The sequence below is a fragment of the Meriones unguiculatus genome (genome assembly GCF_030254825.1).
Source record: "Meriones unguiculatus strain TT.TT164.6M chromosome Y unlocalized genomic scaffold, Bangor_MerUng_6.1 ChrY_unordered_Scaffold_25, whole genome shotgun sequence".
Classification (NCBI taxonomy): Eukaryota; Metazoa; Chordata; class Mammalia; order Rodentia; family Muridae; genus Meriones; species Meriones unguiculatus.
This window is the reverse complement of record NW_026843710.1, coordinates 19586541-19607188: the sequence shown is the minus strand read 5'-3', so window position 1 is coordinate 19607188 and position 20648 is coordinate 19586541.

The window sequence follows — 20648 nt, the reverse complement described above, 5'->3', positions numbered from 1 at the left end:
GAGGGGTGGAATCTCTGACTTTTTTACCTGCTTTTGGTACCCCTTTCTACCTACTGGGTTGCTTGTTCAGACTTGATATGAGGTTATTTGGACTAGTCTGATTGTAACTTATTATAACTTATTTGGTTGAAATCACTGTGAAGTCTGCTCCTCTTTGAAAGGAAACTTTTGAGGATTAGATCTGGGGGCAAAGAGGTACTGAAACAATGGAGGTAGGAGAAATTGAACTTACAATGGAATGTATGAAATAATAATAATGATAACAATACAGACCAAAAAATAGAAATGAAAACAGGGTCTATCCTTCTGCAGAATACATGAAACATATCTCAAGAGCAAAAATATCCTAATCTCAGAGTAAAGAGTTGGAAAAGATTGTCCATGCAAGTGCACCTAAGAAGCAATCTGCTCTAGCTATTCTGAGAGCCAACAAAATATCCTTCAATAAAAATTATTAACAAGAGAAAGACAAGGGCAATTAATACACTAAAAAAGAAAAAAATGTTATAAAGATGTTTCAGTGAATAAAATCTGTAACACAAATGCAAGGAAACCAACTTTTTAAAAGATATATAATTAAAGCTTGAATTATCCATTTTCCCTTACACATGGTGATTGCGAGATTTTAATGAAACACCCTCACCAATGATCATCCCTTCTGGCCTAAAATTAAAGACAACTACTAGAGCGAACAGGCTGATAAAACAGAGACCAAACAGATATCTATGGATGATTTCACACAAACACATGAAAATATATCTCCTCAGCACATTATGGAATATTTTCTAAAACTGACCACATACTCAGTCGCAAAACAAGTCTTAACATAAAAAAGAAAATTGAAATAACACCCTATATCCTATCACACCACCATTGATTAAAACTGGATTTCATAAAATGAAACAGCAGAAAGCCCATGAAGTCATGGAAAATCTCTCTATTGAAGGAAAGCAGAAATAAATACAGGATTTTCTATAATTCATGAAAACAAATCCACAACATTACAAAAATTGTGAGACCCAAAGAAAGTGACACTAAAACGAAAGTGTGTAACAATAAGTACTTACACTAAATAAAGGTGAAGATCTCATATCAGCAATTTAACAGCACAACTAAGAGCTCTAAAACAAAAAGAACGAGGAACACTCAAGAGGAATAGATGGCAAGAAAGAATCAAACTGAAGACTGAAATCAATAAAAAAAGAAACAAGGAACAATATCAAGAGTCAATGACACAGAGAATTGTTTCTTTAGGAAAATCAACAATATAGAGAAACAAATAGTCAAAGTCACTAAAAGATAAAGAGGGAAGCCTGCAGTGTGGAACAGGCCTGTAGTCCCAGGACTCTGGCATGCAAAGGCCAGTGCATTACGGTTCACTACTGGGGATCCTCTACCCCTCTGTGCACAAGTTCAGGTACTCAAGCCTTATGAAGATCAGAAATGCAAAAGACCCAGCTCTCATACTGCAAAGGAGTATGAGGAGCAATGAGGTGCAATATATATAAAGTATATTCAGTAAAAGGAGCCCAGATTCTATGAAGGATCTGAAAGAGACCAAAGGAAAAGAAGCTCCAATTTCTTTCATGGTTCCAGAGTGCAGAGTAGGGAAACCAGTCCGTTTGCCTTAGAGTCTACCACAAAAAGATACTGACCTCCTCTTTTTCACCCATGCCTGATAAGGTGAAAAAAAGACTGATTTTGTCTTCTGAGCTTGAGGCCAGCCTGCTCTTCAAACCTTGTCCAGAACAGCAAAGGCTTCATAGAGAATACCTGTCTCAAACAAATAAACAAACAACAAACAAAAATCAAGCAAGTGAGTAAATAAATAAGATGTGTTTATTAAAAACAAGACAAACAGAGAATGTCCAAATGACATTGTTCTTGTATATAACCCCTCTGGCCTTGGAGTCCACAGATACTCACTTTTAGCTCCATGCTCACTCCACATGGTCCTACTGCAAAAAAAAAAAAAAAAAATTACCTGGAGTTCTAAACTCTCCCAAAATTAATGTGTCAGATGATTTCAGTCTGACAAATGTAGGCTCACAATTTTGTATCTCCAATGATGAGACATCTAGGAAACAAAACTGCTGAAAGAAACATGGAAAACTATGCAAAAAGCAAACCAAATGTGATAGAAAAAGAAAATCGCCATCAGTATATTAATTTTACACTGTGGATAGGATCCAATATAGTGGCAACCAGCAAGCAAGTTTTGTGAGAGGCAAAAGTTTTGTATCACAGAAATTGTAGAGTGGAGGGGCAGTTGAAGGCAGAAAATCAACATTGTGGCTTCCTGAAAGAGAGGGGGCATCACAGGTGCAGAGAGCATTTAGATTCACATCAGGTGTGTACCTCCCTGGGAACAGAGAGGGGGATTTTGATTGTACATAACTTCCTCCTCTTTGTGGGGAAGCCTACCAACAGTACCAGTGAGACTGAGCACAGAACTCACTGCCTGGAGACCAAGACAGCAGAGCCTGGGCTCTTGGTTCCTCAGTGGCAGCTGCCAACTCTACCCACCTGCTGGGTCCATATCCAAAGTACAATCCTCCAGGATCCCGTCAGTGTCTTAGAGTGGCCATATGGATTCTTTGGTGCCTCCCAGCCAGTGAATGTGTAGTGGCAATCCTTCATGCCAAATAGCCAGATGTATAGCCACCAATGTACAGCAGAACTGCAAAAAGACACAGGTACACCAGGCATCAGGCCACCTAGGTCTGTGGACTTCCCAATAGGTACCTGAACACTCCAGTTGGGCAGCTACAACTGTAATTCCTAGTTCAGTGGTAGCAGCACCACAGAGCTGACTGAGTTTATCCTGCCACATTTGACTCAGCATGTCTACTCTATTCCAGTAGAGACTAGAAGGAACCACTGTACCTTAAAGTTGACCTGCTAGAGAGTGAATGCACCCTCAAATGCCTACAGAGCCCAACATTCTTGGTGTCAGTTCCTTCCCACCCACACATCCACTGTGGGAAACAGATGGTTTCTTGGGATGTTGAAGTCCCTGGTCTGTGGAAAAACCAGTGGAGTTTAGGAAAAATAACCCTTGGATCTCACTTAGAGATTTACAGGTAGCCAGTAGGCCACAGATATTCTCAAGGAATTTACATCTGCTATCCTCGCCAGCACTTGCAATAACATTAGTGCATGAAACCCCTTTGGTGCCTGCAAGGAGCCCCTCCTTCACACTGAAGTCCTCTACATTGCCTAGCACCTTTTCCCTTGGGGCTCATTTCTACTCAGAAGCTTGCTCACATTCATCTTTCTGTGCATTTGGACATTCTACCCACTGGTACAACTGATTCTGCAATATACATGCTGAAATACCTGGACATCTCTCATGTTCCTGAAGAATTATCCAGGCACCAGAGAAAGATGGCACCAGTCAGGATTGCAGAATCCAAGAACAGTGAATGTTACAGGTAATCAAAGAGACAGAGGTATGAGAAAGAACACATCCAACAAAACTCAGGACATAATGGCTTCACCAGCAATCCCACCAAATCAATGGAAACCTCAACTCCTCCGTAATAAAGGAAACTGAGTTTAAAGATATGCTTATCCAGATTTTAGAGACACATGAAGAGGAAACAAACAAATTTATTTTAAAAAAATTGCCACAGAGATGGAATCAAATAAAGAGGAAATGAACAAAGCTCTGAAAGAAACACAGTCAAATAGAGCCAAAAAAGTAGAGACACAAGTAATGGCATAATTAGTGGCATATAGAGAAGACACGGACAAAAAAGTAAATAAATAAAGATCATCATTCAGAGACTGGAAGCCTCATTAAAACAGATGAAGGCAAATGGTGTGAGGCATAAAAATAGAATTAAAATCAATAAAGAAAACATAAACAGAGAAAACCCTGGAGAACTATCATAAAAGATCAGGAACCACAAGGTAAGCATCACTAAAAGAATACCAGAGAGGGAGGAAAGAATTGCTGGTGTGGAAGATACACTTGCAGAAATTGATACTTCTTTCAAAGGAAGAGAAAGATTGGAAAAGTCCAAAACACAAAACATCCAAAAAATCAAAGACACAATGAAAAGGGAAAATCTAAGAATAATAGAAATTGATGAATAGGAACATTCCAGGTTCCAAGTTCCAGAAAATATCTTCAAGAAAATTATAGAAGACAGTTTTCTCAACTGAAAGAAACAGATGTCCATAAACATACATGAGGCTCCCAGAACATCCAACAGATTAGACCAGAATACATATACCTCATCTCACATCATAGTCAAAACACTAAATATCTAGAGAAGCCTTCAATCAACATAAATGTGGAAAACAAAATATTCCATGACAAAAATAAATTTAAGTAATTTTTACATAGTAAACTAGTCCTACATAAGATCCCAGAAGTAAAGCTCTAATCCAATGCACAGAATTGCCATTAGTGCATGAAACCCCTTCGGAGCCTGCAAGGAGCCCCTCCCTCACACTGAAGTCCTCTAAATTGCCTACCACCTTTTCCCTTGGGGCTCAACCATATGGTCCATGGATTTTTTTTTTTTCTGAAGGGAGATTGTTGATGACTACTTCAAAATTTCATGATTTCCTTGTTTTTAATTGCTGAACGGTATTCATTGTGTAAAAGTACCACAATTTCTGTATCCATTCCTCCTTTGATAAATATCTGGGTTGCTTTCAGGTTTTGGCTATTATAAATAAAGCTGCAACAAATATGGTGGAGCAAAAGTCCTTGTGTACTTGAACATCATTTGGATATATGCCTAGGAATAGGATAGCTGGATCTGAAGGAAGCAGTACTCAAAATTGTAAGAGAAAGTGCCAGATTGATTTCCAAAGTGGTTGTACAAGTTTACATTCCCACCAGAAATGGAGCAAGGTTCCCAATTTTTCCACATCTCCAGCATGTGTTATTACTTGAGATTTTACTCTTAACCATTCCGATGGATGTAAGGTGAAATCTCAAGATCTTTTTGATTTGCATTTCTCTGGTGGCTTAGGAGCATCTCTATACGTGTTTTTCTGCCATTCTTTATCCTCTACAGAGAATTCACTGTTTACCTGAGTACCCATTTTTTAAATTGAATTGCTTGATTGATTGCTTTTTGACTTCTTTAGTTCTTTATATGTTCTGAATATCAGCTCTCCGTCATGTATAAGTTAGGTGAAAATCCTTTCCCAGTCTGTAGGATCTTGTTTTGTTTTGAAGACAGTGTGCTTTGCTTTACAAAATCTTTTCAGTTCCATAAGGTCCAATTTACTAATTATTGTCTTCTGTTCAGGAAGTTGTCTCCTGTGCCAATGAGTTCTAGGCTCTTCCCAGCATTTTTTCTAATCAATTTGGAGTTTTTGAGTTTTTGTTGAGGTCTTTGTTCCATTTGGACTTTAGTTTGGGGCAGGGTGATAACTATGGATATATTTTCATTTTTCTGCATGTACAAATCCAGTTGTAGCTTCACAATTTATTGAAGATATTGTCTTTTCCATTTAAAGGTTTTGGCTTCTTTGTAAAAAATCAGGTATTCATAAGTGTGTGGGTTTATTTCTGGGTCTTCTATTCAGTTCCATTGATCCACACTTCTGCTTCTATGCCAATACCAAGCAGTTTTTATTTCTACTTCTCTGTAATACAGCTTGAGATCAGGCGTGGAGATATCTCTAAATGACCTGTTGTTGAACAGAATCATTTTGGAAATTCTTTGCTTTTTGTTTCTCAATATGAATTTGATAATTTTTCTTTCAAGGTCTTTAAAGAATTGCGTTGGTATTTTGATGGGAATTCCATTGAATCTGTAGTTGTCAAAGTGTCCATTTTCTTATGTTAATCCTATGGATTGGATCCATGAGCACAGGAGATCTTTCCATCTTCTGATATCTCCTTCAATTTCTTTCTTCAGAGAGTTGACTTTATTATTTTTTTCAAAGAGGACTTTCACCTGCTTGCTTAGAATCACCCCAAGCTACTTATGTTATTACTAGCTATTGTGAAGGGTGTTGTTTCCATCATTTCTTTCTTAGCCCATTTGTCTTGAATGTTCAAGAGGGCTTCGAATTATTTTGAGTTAATTCTGTATTCACCCACTTTGCTGAAGGTGTTCATCAGCTGAAGGAGTTCTTGGGTTGAATTTTTGTGGTCACTCAGATATACTATCATATCATCTGGGAATAGTGAACCTTTGACATTTTCCTTTCCAAACTGTATCCCCTTCATTTTATTTCTTTAATTGTCTTATTGCTCTTGCTAGGACTTCAATTATTATGTTGAAGAGATATGGAGAGATTGGGCAGCCTGTCCTTTTCCATGATTTCAGTGTGACTGATTTAAGTTTCTCTCCATTGCTTTTCATGAAGGCTATAGGCTTGATGTACATATGTATGTGCTTGGTATCCCTCATCTCTCCAAGAATGAATGGGTGTTGGATTTTGTCAAATTATTTTTTTGGCATCTACGGAGAAGATCATGTGTTTTAATGCTTGGGAAGAAGCCTACGTGGTCATGGGGGAGGATATATTTTATGTGTTCTTGGATTCAGTTTACAAGTATTTTTGCAGCAATGTTCCTAAGAGAAATAGGTCTGAAATTCGCTTTTTGTGTTCCGTCTTTGGCGACTTAGAAATCAAAGTGACTGTGGCTTCATAGAATGAGTTTTGTAATGTTCTTTCTATTTCTGTTTTGTGGAATAGTTTCAAGAGAATTGGAGTTTGCACTTCTTTGAAGGTCTGGTAGAGCCCTGTGTTGAAACCATCTGGTCCATGGATTTTTTTTTTTCTGAAGGGAGATTGTTGATGACTACTTCAAATTACTTGGGGGATATAGGGTTATTAAGTCATTCTACCCCATCTTCACTTAAATTTGGTATATAGAATCTATCAAGAAAATTGTCCATTTATTTTAGATTTTCAAATTTTGTGGCATATAGGCTTAGTAGTATACCCTAATGATTGTTGGGATATCCTCCACATCTGTAGTTATGCCCCCCTTCTTATTTCTGATTTTACTCACTTCCATAGTTTCTCTCAGCTACTTAGTTAGTTTGTCTAAGGGTTTGGCTATCTTGTTGATAAACATGGTCCAGCTCTTAGTTTCACTGATTTTTTGCATACTTTTATTTGTTTTTAATTTCACACCTGAGTTTGATTATTTAAAGCCATCTGCTCCTCTTGGGTGTATCTTCATCATCTTTTTTTTTCTCTCTCCTAGGGCATTCAGTTGGGCCATTAAGTTGCTTGTATGAGATGTTACAAATTTCTCCTTGAAAGCATTTAGTGCTGTGAAGTTTTCTCTGAATACTGCATTCATTGCGTCCCATACATTCAGGTATATTTTGCCTTCATTTCCATAGAATTCTAGGAAATCTTTAATTTCTTCCTTAACCCAGCTGTCATTGAGTAGTACATTGTTCAGTTCCCATGTGAGTGTAGGCTTTTTGCTATTTCCATTGTTGTTGAGTTCCAGCTTTAGTCCATGGTGGTCCGATAGAATGCAGGTGATTAGTTCAATCATCTTGTATTTGTTGAAGCTTGCTCGATGATCAACTATATGGTCTGTTTTGGAGAAGGTTCCAAGAACTGTGGAAAAGAAGATGTTTTCTTTTGAATTTGGATGAAAAGCTCTGTAGACATCTGTTAGTTCGATTTGTATTAGGGCCTCTTTAATTGCATTTATTTTCCTATTTACTACTGTCTTGATGATCTGTCCTTTGGTGAGAGTGGGGTGTTGAAGTCTCTCATTATTAAGGTGTTGGGATGAATGTGTCAGATCTAGAAAAGATCATCCTGAGTGAAGTATCCCAGGAATAGAAGTACACACGGTATATAGTCACTTATAAGTGGGAACTAGACCTGTAAGATAGGATAAAAACACTCAAATCTGTACACCTAAAGAAGATAAACAAGAAAGAGGACTGGGGGTACTATGATCAATTCTTACTTAGAAAAGCACATGCATTGGACATTGAAAATAAGAAAAAAACAAGTATCAGGACAGGAGTGAACCACAAAGGGCCTCTGAAAGACTCTACCTGGCAGTGCATCAAAGTAAATGATGAGACTCATAACCAATCTTCAGCAGAGTGCAGTTAATCATATGAAATAAGAAAGAGTTATTATGATATGGAGATGACAGGAGCTCCACAAGTACCAGATATATCAGAGCACAGAGTTCTTTTATGAGCTTGTTTTTCTAACCAAGGACCTTGTATAAATATAACCTAGAACGCCTACTCAGATGTGGCCCATTGTATCTCAACATCTAAGTGGGTTCCCTAGTTAGGGGAACTTGGACTATTTCTAACATAAAACCTATAGCTGGCTCTTTGACCTCCACCCCCACCCAAACCAGAGGAGGTGCAGCCATGCTAGGCCTCAGAGGAGGGCATTTCAGCCAGTTCTGAAGAAACCTGATGAGCTAAGGTCAGATACAAGTGGAGGAGGACCACCCCTATTAGTGAACTTGGAAAGGGGCAAGGAGGAGATAAGGGAGGGTGAGATTGGAAAGGAATGAGGAAAGGGGATAAGGCTGGCATGACAGGTAAGTAACTGGTGAATAATATGAGAAATAAAAATTATAAAAAATACACTGAAAAATAATTACAAAAAAGGATTTTACACTGTCAGAGTATTGGCTAATAGTCTTTGATCTTTCTAAGAATCATAAAGTGGACTAAGGGTTTCAACAATCATTATGTGAAACAATGGTGCAGCTGCAGCATTTCCATTACAGTGACCCATGCAGATTCACTTGTATGAGCCATTAGCCATAGTGTGCCTTCAGGGTCATCAAATCAACCATTAAAATTAATCCAAATGTGTCAATGACATAGGGAATTAACATTCAAGCCATTATAGACAAAATAATTGTTTAAGTCCGTAGTGTTTATATTCAAGAAGCAGCTGTGTCTGTGTTCTAAATCTGTGAACTTAAATCGAGTAGTATCTATACTACAAGGGGATTCTAATATGTTTTTATTCTTCGTACCATACCTATAATAAATGTTTACATAATGATATAGTTGCAGTAAGTCCTGTTAAGAAATCTCCAAATGTCATTCAGCATACAGAAAGGCATACACTGTTCACAGAAGTTGTCACAAATTTACCCAGGAAATTTAAGATCAAGCATAACAGAAAGAATGGATTTTTTTTTCTATCAATTCCACACATCCTATGCTTTATTGGAACTCTGTTCCTTGTTATTCCCCAGCATGATAAGAAACTTGTTGACTAACTGAAAGTCTCTAAGAAGCTGAGATTTTGGTCAGCATTTCTCATTCAGTGTAGGAGGCTCCAACAGGTACCATTGCAAGACTGCAGAAGATCCTGTGGTGATGCAAATGTGACTTGAAGGCATAGTCTTGTAAGCACCCTTTGGCAGTACTACTACTACTAGTCCTCTTGCTCCTTCCACAATCCTTTGTCCTGGCATGTGACCATTGGCACCAGATTTGCTAGCACTCTTGACCATAAGGAGATGGGTCCTCAGCATCCCTTCATTCAGAAAGCTTGTGTGTTTGCCCTGCTGATGCATACAAAAATGGTAGGTGAGGAATACCAGGACTGGCACATTCAGGCCAGAGGACTCAGATTCTAAGTTCCTCCCTCGAGTTTTATTTGACTCGTGAAGCCAATGGTCTCTTGAGTTCTGTGAGCTGTTCCCGCCAGACACATTACATAGATCTCAGAGATTAGAGCTGCTCTTCTAACTGATTAAAGCTCAACGCTAGTCATCTTTGGCAAGTATATTTGCTTCCCCTTGCTATCTCAAATTACTTTTTTAAAGTTGTTTTATTTTTAATTTTATTTTACTCAATTTGCATCCCAGTCGTAGCCCCCTCCCTCCTCTATTTCTTCCCCCCTCTCATGCACCTTTGTCCCTGTTTCTCCTGTGTTCTACTCTTGACCATCCACACACCCCCCCCTTATTGTCCCACTGAAGCTTAGGAAGTGGCATGAGGACTGATCACTCAATTTCCTTATGGTCTAAATGTTCAGATGTGCAGGGACAGGCCTCAGCCCTGGGGTTCAATTCTGAGCTTAAATCCCAGTACACCCAGCCTCCACAGCCTGGAACCCCATTCAATGTTCCCCACCTTCCACTGCCTGGAACCCCATTCAATGTTCCCCAGCTTTCATGGCCTGGGAAGCCCTTCTGTGTCCCCCGACCTCCAAGGCCTGGAACCCCCTTCAGGTTGCCCAAACTTGACTCACTCCAAGTTCCCACCTCACTCCAATGGGGCAAGTATTTGAGCAGAAACAAATATCTAAACTTTGCACATCCAGACATCATTCACCATCTTACAAGTTCAGCTGCTCAAAACCATATGAAGGCCAGAGACTCAATAGAAATGAAACTCTTAGTGCAGAAAGCCTGTGGTGCCTCAAAGCTCTTCTAAAGACTTCAGGAAGTAAAAACCCCTAGGACTCCATGAAGGAACTGAAAGAGATCAAGGAAAAAAGTTCCAAACCTTTTCAAGGTTCCAGAATGCATGAGGAAGCCACTGAGCAGGGAAATGGGTCCATCTGCCTTAGAGCATGCCACCAAAAAGAGACTGCTCTTATCTATTCTGCACATGCCTGAGAAGGTGAAAAGAAGATTGGCTTTGTCTTCTGTAGTAGAAGAACCTGTGCACTCAGTGGCTGTGCAATCTTCTTCTGACCAGAGTGGACTTGTAATCTCCCCACATATTTAGGGGTCCCTAAAGCCTCCCCTATCTAACCAAGGGGCTCTGGGATCTTGCATTTCTTTTCAAGAGGCTCAGAGATTTTCCATAACCACCCAAGGGGTTCTAGGAATAAACAAATAAGTTCAAGGAGGTAAGAGACACTTCACATCTGCCCAAAATTTCCAAAAACCTCCCCTTTGTGCTGGAGGAAAATTCATACACGCTTCCCTGTTCAGAGGGGTTTTCAAAAGATCATCCTCTACCCAAGCAGTCTCCAATCTTTCCAAATTTACCCAAAAGGTTTTTAGACCAGACCACTCTCATCAAGCAGAACTGCAATGGGCCCGGTTACACAAAGAAGGCTCCAAGGCTTCTTTAAAAGGGCAGCTCAATGATTTATCATTTTCCCCATTTCCCCCCTCACTTCAAAGAGAGTTGAACAACCTTGAGAGCCATCAAGATACACAAGAAAGTTGGTTCCCCTTAGGAAGACTTTCAAATATGTTCCCCCTCCCCCAAAAAAGAACACTATGCGATTCACTTTTAGTAAAGTGAGCTTGGGTCCTGACCCTAACAACCAAGGGGTGTCAAAAATTCCTAATTAAACAAAGAGGGTTTTATATGCCCTCCATAATTAAAGATTATTCTTAGAGCATCCCTAAATGTACCAAAGGTGCCTAAACCCAAGCACACCTCCCCAAAAGACCCTCATCACTCAAACACACAGAAGCAGATATAGTAAGAACTGAAGTGGACAGGAAATCCACAAATAGAATAACAGAACAAGAAATTTAAGCACAAGGGTCTTCCCAGGGACACATGCTCCAACCAAGTACCATGCATGGAGATAACCTAGAACCCCTGCACAGATGTAGCCCATGGCAGTTTAGTGTCCAAGTGGGTTATATAATAATGGGAAAAGGGAATACCTCTGACATAATCTTATTGGCCTGCTCTTTGGTCACCTCCCCCTGAGAGGGGAGCATTTTTATCGGCCACAGAAGATGACAATGCAGCCACTCCTGATGAGATCTGTTAGAGTAAGATCAGAAGGAAGGAGAGAAGGACTTCCCCATCAGTGGACTTGGGGAGAAGCATTCATGAAGAAGGGGATGGGAGGGTGAGATAGAGAGGGAAGAAAGGGGGGTTGGAGGGGGAGACAAAGTGAATAAAGTTTAATTAATAAAAAATAAATAAATGAAAAAAATTTTCCCATGTACATCAGCAGATCAAGGACCTTTGTCCTCTTCAGATGGGGCTCTTGAGAGTTCCATAAATACACAGGAAGTAGGAGGATCTACCAAGTCTGCCCAAGAAATTCTTGTGCCTTCAGTAACCACACAAAGGGATCTATAACATTCATATTCTCCCCCACTGGTTCTGAGTCTATCCCATTCTGTCAAGTCAGGTCTACAATTGTCTGTATCTACAGAAAAGCATCAAAGAAATAGTCCCAAACCTGTGCTTCCCCCTGAATGGAGATCAAAAAAATCTGCTATGAAAATGGAGCATGTACATTTCTATTCAAGGAAGAAATTGAAAGATGGTCCCTCTGAGCAAGGGGAATCCACTGGTTTCCTATCAGGCCAAGAGGACCTCAACAATTGCCCACTAGCCAAAAGGGCCCCTTGACTTGTCAGCACTCCCTAATCAGACAAATATATGCCACAAAAATCCAAGAGGGTCTTTCAGGTTCTACAACTATCTCTCAGGGGGGGGGCTGAGAGAAAGCAACATTCCTGACCTCCTCAGGGGTCTCTAGAAATCTTTGCAAATTTCAGACAAGTTCTTGGAATTTCTAAATATACACCAGTGATACTAGGACATAAAAAAACCTATTCCAGACCCTCTGAGTACTATCCAATCTCAGAAAAGGACTGTGAGACATGATACATTTATAAAAGGGGATCATGCCAAGTTCACACATTTAGCATTAGTTCTTAGATGTAGCACATCTACAAAAGATGTTCTAGGACATAGCCCATTTACACACACCATTTTGGATATGCCCATCCATGATAAAGAGGCTATGGAAAGGAACTTGTGTTCACAAGGGTACACTACAGCATCCTGCATATCTACAAAAGGGGATTCCTTGAATTCTACCAGAGCACAAATCCACATAGGAGCTTCCCAAAATTCACAGTGGTCTGTCAAAAATTCCGTATTTCCTCAAGAGAATCAGCAATCTCTCACAAATACAAAAGATGCTATAGACCCTTCCCCATCTGTCCAAAGGGATGTCATGCTTTCCACATGCCCACTAATATCTCCACCACTCATATCACATTATCCAAAGTCTGTGAATTCTACATTATGTGCCAAAGGGTCATTGGAATCTCTTTTCTCTGTCCATCTAGCTCTGGAACCTGACATCTCTAATCCAAACTCATCATCACTTCCTTATCTGAAGGAAGTGTTCTTGCAACTTCTACAAGTAATCAAAAGGGTCTAATAAAGTTGCTAGTTGCCCATAAGGCTCTTAGACCTCTCACATGTGGCCATGAAGCTCTAGGAAAGGCCAAGCCTACACATGAAGCTCTACTAAATTCCCCTCATTCTGAAGCCACAGTCAACACTTGCATATATGCCCAAGACACCTCAACATGTTCCCCATCTGAAGAAGAGGCCCTAAGATCTACCATATCCAAACAAAGTGCTTTAAAATCTTCCCCATCTACAAAGCAGGTTTTTGTGAATAGCCCTTCTCAGCAGGGAGAAATTAGGCACTCTTCCTCTTTGCAAATAGGCCCCAGATATATCATTTTTACCAAAAAGAGGTTAAGAGATGATCCTTCAGACAAAGTGGACATCATAACTTTCCCCCCAAGGAAGAAACTTTCAACCTCCTCTGCAAAAAGGTTGAATTTAAAAACAAAAGAAAAAAAAACAGCAATTGCCACAACTCCTCCTCAGGAGAATCACACACCTTCTATACCTTTCCAAAATCCTATCTAATGTTCTACATCTGGCCAAGATTGCCACGTCCGTCTCGCCAGCTGCGCAGGCTGCAACAGCCCTGTGACAGCTTGGTGAAACCTGTAGGAGCATGAAGTTCTCCAAGGGGATGGATAAGGCTCTGAAGCCTGGACATTTGTTTAGGAGAAGACTCGGGCCTCCTGGGATGAGGAAATGGCTGGGGTAACTCGGATGGCTTGGTTTCACTTTTGAATTTCTGCTTTGTCTCATAGCGATTGCACACACTTCTTGGGAAGAAATGGGGGCACCTTTGAAAGCCCTGCTTTCCCAGAAATTATGTCTCAATAGAGGAAATTCAATTCATTGAGACTGGGCTTGAATCAACTCTTAGAAATGCTATATGTAACAATTCTGATAATATTTTCAAGTAATCAGTTGCAAAATAATTCTAGTTTATCACTAAATTTAGCTTTGCTTTATCTTCCCAGGATAGGAACGTATTCTGTTCCAAGTAGCTGATGCAGTTAGTGAACCTTATGATAGTACATGGCGTAAAAGGAACAGGGAATGGAAAGCAGAGACAGATATCTGTAAAAGTTATGAAGCCTGAAAAGAACATTTTGAGAACGTTTGGAATCAAAGGCAAGATTAAGCATAAGAATGTCTATACTGAGCCTAACGATTTGGAACTTGTCCCGCTATGGTCTTGATCAGGGGTTAAGCAAGGTTGATTGATCACACTTGTTATGATAATATCAGCCTTTTTTAGTTGAATCTTTGATCTTTTTATGGTCTTTTCTTAGAAGTTATGTTTGATGACTATCTGTACTACGTGGCCACCTATCTTGGCACTCTTACAAATTCCTCTGAATGGTTTTTTCTGACTGTATAAATTGACTACTGAAACAGTAAAGTTTTGCAGCAGCATAAGAACTCACTGAGTCTGTGTTGTCTGTCGCGCCGAATCCTTCCCTCCTGAGATCTTCCAAGGACCCTGAGTCGGAATCTGCCCTGACCTCCCGGGCCGGTCGGTGGCACAAGATGCTGTGACAAGTTGACAATCTACCCAAGGACATTCTGGACAATCCATATCATCCCAAGATGCTCAATGGCCTACTGTGTTAACCCCAAAGGGTCTAGTAATTTCATTATCTTCCCTGGGGATTCAGGGAAATTCTTCAAGTCTCACAAACTCCAGTACTTTTTCTCCTACCTCAAAGTACTCCATCACTTTCCAAATCTGACTTAGGAGGTGAGGAATCTTTCCTATCTGCACCTGGGTCTGAGGGAAAGTCCACATGTGCACAAAAATCTCTAGGACTTATGTCACAAGAGGACCTGACATTTTCTGTATTTTCCAGAGTATCTAAAGACACTTCTGCCTCCTGTCTACTTGCTGGAGAAAACATTTATCACCTTCGCTAGCATCTCCATTAAGATCAGCATCTAATACGGTGTACTTTAAAACTTCTCCATCTATCTGTAGGTCTTGGAAACACTCACCATCTGCCCCAAGAATTCTGTTTAGTTTCCAATCTGCCCAGGGAACAATACAACCTTTTCTATCTCCCCAAGGTATTCAGGAAACATTTTCATCTTCAGTAGGATATTCATGACATTAGCCACACCTCTCAGGGGAACTGAAACATCCTTTATTAGCACAGGTAATTTCAGGACATTCCCTCCCTGATCAGGGGCCTCAGGAAATAGAACCTTTTTCATATTGAACTGGTGTTAAAGGATTTTTGGTGTCTTTGCAAAGTCCTCTAAAACTATCCCCTGTCTCTCAGCATACTTCTGGTAGTTTTTCACCTTGTCAGGGTTCTCTAGGACCTTTGTTATTATTCCCAAGTACAATGGGGACTTTCCAGTCTGCACAAGAGTTGCTCAAAAATTTGCCATCAGCACAAGCTGACCTTGAAATTTCCCCTTCTGGCCCAAGGGCTCCTTGACACTGACCAGTGGCTCCAGAGCTCTCATTCCTTTCTCCCTCATCTCAGGAGACTGTATTATTTTTGCCACATGATCATAGGAGTCTAGGAGTATCTCAATACTGCTCAGGAACCCAAAGTTTGATGCCATCTACCCAATGGCAGCACAAAATCTCTGAACAGAGTGTAAGAATTTTGCCCTCTTCCCAAGGATCTGTGTGATATTCTTCATCTACACAGAAGACTCTACAACTGTCAACACCTTCCCAGGAAATTCCACAACATTCTCTACCTCGTACAGGTGATGTGGCACATTCCCTGGCTTCCCAAGGGTCTTAGGACACCTGCCCTTATTAGGAGTAGATATGGGGATATATTTACCTGCCCTGGGATCTGCAAGACATTTTTTCATGTATCTTACAGGTGCAAGAATCTGTGTTGTCTGGTTAGGATCCTGTGGAAATTTCCTTACATGTACAAAAAAGGCTCTGATATTTGCCACCTGCTTCAAAGGCTGTGGGACTTTCCCTGTATGCCCAAATAAATCAAGAAGTGTCCACCTTAGAAAAAGTGATTACCAATCCTTTGGAAGCAGGTGAAGTGGCTTTGATAAACCCTGGTTTTTACCAAATAGCTATAGGACATTTCCAATGTGCCCAAGATGCTTTAGGACATTTTCCCTCTAGTGTAGAACATTTCCAAACAGACCTGGAGATTGGTAAATGTTTGACATCTGAAGGAGTACAGACTGAAAACTTGGCCTCTCAGTTTAAGTTTGTAGCAATTTCTGCCATAGGTAGTCTGCAATCTTCAATATTTTCTACAAGGTCTCTTGAACATAAAAATACTGCCATATAGCCTCAAAACCTTTCTATATCTGCTCCAGGATCTCTGGATCTTCCACTATCTACCTAAGAGACTCCAGAACATTTGAGACCCAATATAGGAGCCTTTGAACATTCCCAAATTAATCAGGTGTCTCAAAACTCCTTGACATATGCCTAAGAGCCTCTTGAAAAGTAGTCATCTAACTTAAAGGTGGCAAATGATGGTCTTCAAAAATGGTCTGCAAACCTCTTTATGTGCTGCAATGTGTCTTGAACACAGGCTGCCTGTTAAAGAACCCAAAGAAGATGCTATATCTGCACCTTGGTCTCTGGGGTCATTCAGTACCTTTCCAAATAATCCCAAAATATTTGGAGCCTTATCAGTAGGAAATTTATAATCTTGACAATCTGCCAAGGTATAACTCAGAACTTTGACACATTCACAGACTGTTCTTGAATCTACACCAAATATTTAAAGATTCATCATATGTGTAAAAACATATGAGACTTTCCACATTAACAAATGAGACACCAGAGCATTCACAATGTACTGAGGTGGTTGTGGAATTATCTTCCTCAGCAACAGAAACTCTAGGATTGATGGTCCTTGCCAAAAAAGGCTTTAGACAATTTCTTATTTGGACAAGTGTCCTTAAAATCATTGACAACCTTCCCAAGAAGCAGTGCAGATTTTTCTTTCTACTCAAGGTGCTGTGGAACTGTCCAAATCCACCAAAGGTAGAGTAGAAAAAAATTCCATCTCTTGAAATGCCTGTGACACCTCCTATTTTTAACCTACTACTTCTCCTGCTGGAACAGTAGAGAAAGGAATCCCAACCTCTGCTCCACATTCACTCTTTCCCAAAGATATTTTTGGAACTTTCTCATCTCATCAGGAATATCAAGGTTTTTTTTGCTATCTGTGACAAGAGGTGTATTAGATGCACTTGAACCATCTCCATCTAACCCACAGGCCCTAGAATATTTAGTAGAAACCAAAGGGCTGTCACAAATTTACACTCCTTCCCAACAGACTCTGTTTAATTTCCCATCTTTGCAAGAGGATGTAGAACATTCCTTTATTTCCACAGGGAATGCAACACAACTACTAACCAACCAGAATGTTCTTGACCATCTGTCAACTAGAGCATAGGCTATAGGATCTTCTCAATCTAGCCTAGGATCTACAGACTTTTCTTCATTTGTACCAGGGTTCCATTCCCAATTGCTAAATCAGACACCATGCCCTTACCCTTGTGCTCAAAACCTCAGAGAATGTCTTATATCTGAATAAGGAATATTGGGATCATCTACATCTGATCAAGTTTATTTATCACTGTTGGCATCTACAGCAGGAGCTGGGGGAACTTCCATATCTTCTTTCTCTGTAAAAGATATCACATAGCTGTGTAAATCTTCATCAGGATCCAAAGCTTTTTTACCATTTTCTGAGTCCTCAGCATCTAAACATTATGATCAGGTGAAGGTTGGACATTTGTCATTGGTCCATGAAGATCACATAACTTTTCTCTCTCATCAAAGTGTTCTAGGAAAGAGCAAATCTTCAAAGAGGGCTTTAGAAAATTTACCATCAATATTCCAACTTGTCCAGAGAAGGCTAGTAAAATTTCTCTGCCTGCCCAAGGTCAAGTATCTCATTCAACTTCTATCACAGATGCCTTAAGATCTTGCCATTGTTAAGAGGAAACTGAAGAATCTTTTCTCTGTTCCTTTGAAAATTCAAAAGAATCAGTATCTGCACCAGGGATTGAGGAACCTTCTCTAGCTAGCCTATGGCCTCCAGACTCATTGCTGTCTAAAAAAGAGCCTCTGAAAACTTCCCTGTCTGGCCATGAAACACTGTGTCCTTTGCCACCCACCCTAGAGGTTGTAAAACTTCCCAGATTAACTCTAGGTATCCCAAGGCCATTGAAATTTTCCTCAAGGGATCTTGGATATTTGTTCACTATAGAGCAGGCAGTAAAACATTCTACATCAGCAAACTCAATTAGGAAAACAAGGTCCTCTCCAAAACAGTGTGCGGAGAAAGCATCATCTGATCTATGTGTTCTCGAGCCTTATCACTCTGGTCCAGGGGATCTAAAACATTTACTTTCTACTCAAGGGCCTCTGAAACTTTCCATATGGTCTCAAGGGATGTTGGATACTTCAGCATCTAACCAAGAGTCTCTAGAACATTCTGAATCATCCTGTTGTAGAATGTAATCTCACCCATCTTCCCAAAAGGTCATGAGTATTTGAAACATGTTGTAGTGCCTGTGGAAACATTATCTCTTTCAGGGAAATCAGTAACGTCTCATTTTCTCCACAGTCTCTGGTGCATTCTTCTTATTTCAAGTCACCTCAGACACTTCCTTAAGTTTGCAAGGGGGTTTGGCAACTGTGCTACCTTCACAAAGGGTTCTTGAAATCTTGCTACTGGCACAGGAGTCCCTAGAAATTCTGGCCTCTATCCAAAGTAAAGGGATAAAAATTCATTCATTCAGAAGATGATCTAGAAGAGTCTTTATCAAAGCAGGGGATTCTAGGAACATCAGCATGTACCATGTGAGCTCTAGGATCTACTCATCATGCATATATGAAGCCTGGAATGTTGCCATCTTCACAGAGGTCTGAGGAACTTTGTCTGTCTCTTAATGGGGCTCTGTGTTAGCCCAAATCTGAAATGAGGACTCTAGAAAATATGCCATCTGACAAAGGGCCTCTGAAAACTTCTGCTTTTCAGAAGTATTCTAGAAATTCTCTATCTCTACAAGGTATGCACCATCTGGTACAGAGGCTCTTAGTCCTTCTTCACCTATACAGATAATTAAAAAAAAAAAAAAACAAAACAACAACAACAAAAAAACAACTTTATTTTCTTCTCCAAGTATTGTCAAACTATCTCTGAACCAGGTGCTCAAAAACATCCCCAAACTACTGCAGGGATTCTCCAAACTGTACTATGTATTCCAGGGATCCTGGAATGTTCTATTCCTATGCAGCAAAGTCAGAGTTATTTTCTTCTACTCCAGATTTTTTAGAATGACCAGCATCTTTCCAAAGGAAACTAGATCACTTGTAATGCAAGGTAGAATCTCAGGAGACTTCTCTATCTCTCCAAGGGACTACATGGCCTTTGATATTTCCCTCAGAACCCACAGGATATTCACAATATGACCAAGGATCTCATGAGAATTCTTTTTCCATTCCATGGAATGTAGAACATTTGCTCCCTAGCAAACTTCACATACATGCCCAGGGAACTCTGGGGCTTTCACCATATAATCAACATTCATCATCTTTACATTAATCACCTTCAAAGGATCTCCAAGCTGGCCCAGTGCGCACATATGCATTTGTCTTCAGCCTCAGATATTTGGGGAATGCCCCCATGAGTCCAAAGTTCTATAGGAAAATGGGCCCATACCCAAGAGATTCTTGGACTTTCCTCATTAACACAGGCAAGTCAAGCCCCTCCCAAATCTTTTCAAAAAGCTGTGGAAACTTGCCTATATTAAAAAGGTCCCTGGAACTGAATACACCAGCACAATATTCCCTTGAACTTTCACCATCTACTCAGGTACCTTGACCCATTGCCATTATTGCAAAATATATACTGGGATCTCCAGTATCTGTACAGGGAACTGAAGAACATTTGGCTTCTACTTCAGGGACTCTCGATTATAAGGACAGTTCAGAGCAGAAATTAGATTTTTCAACACCTTCCCAGTGCTCCTGGAATTTTTCTTACCTTCAGAAGGAACTTTGGCATCTTGGTCAACTACCCACAGGGCTGTGAGTCCTTCATTATCAGTCTCAGGGTCTCTGAAATTGTATACTCTTGAAGTAGACAATGCTGAAGCTGGGCTATATTCTCAAAGTGTCTCAAAACACCAAACTTCTTCATTGGAATTGACTTTCTCCATTAACACAACATATGTTACAAAGTTCAGCATATTTTCCAAGGGTTACTGGCCCTTTCATGTCTATCCACCAATCTCAAGAATCTTTACTCTTCAATCAAGAGGAAGTGCAACATTCACCAGCTGAACCAGGTGCTCAAAGATATCCACCATCTACCTGTGAGGCCATAGATTCTTTACTATCTTCACAAGAGCCTAAGGAACTTTCCAGATCTGCAGAGAGAACTTTGCTTGTGTAGCTCTTTGTCATCATGCCAATACCTCTAGTACATTCTGCACATTCCACCAAAGTTTTGGGAAAATACAAACACACCCAGGGTACCTTGGGCCACTTTACATGTGTGTGGGAGGATGTGGGACCTTCTCAATCTTATCCAGGGTCTAGAGGAGCTT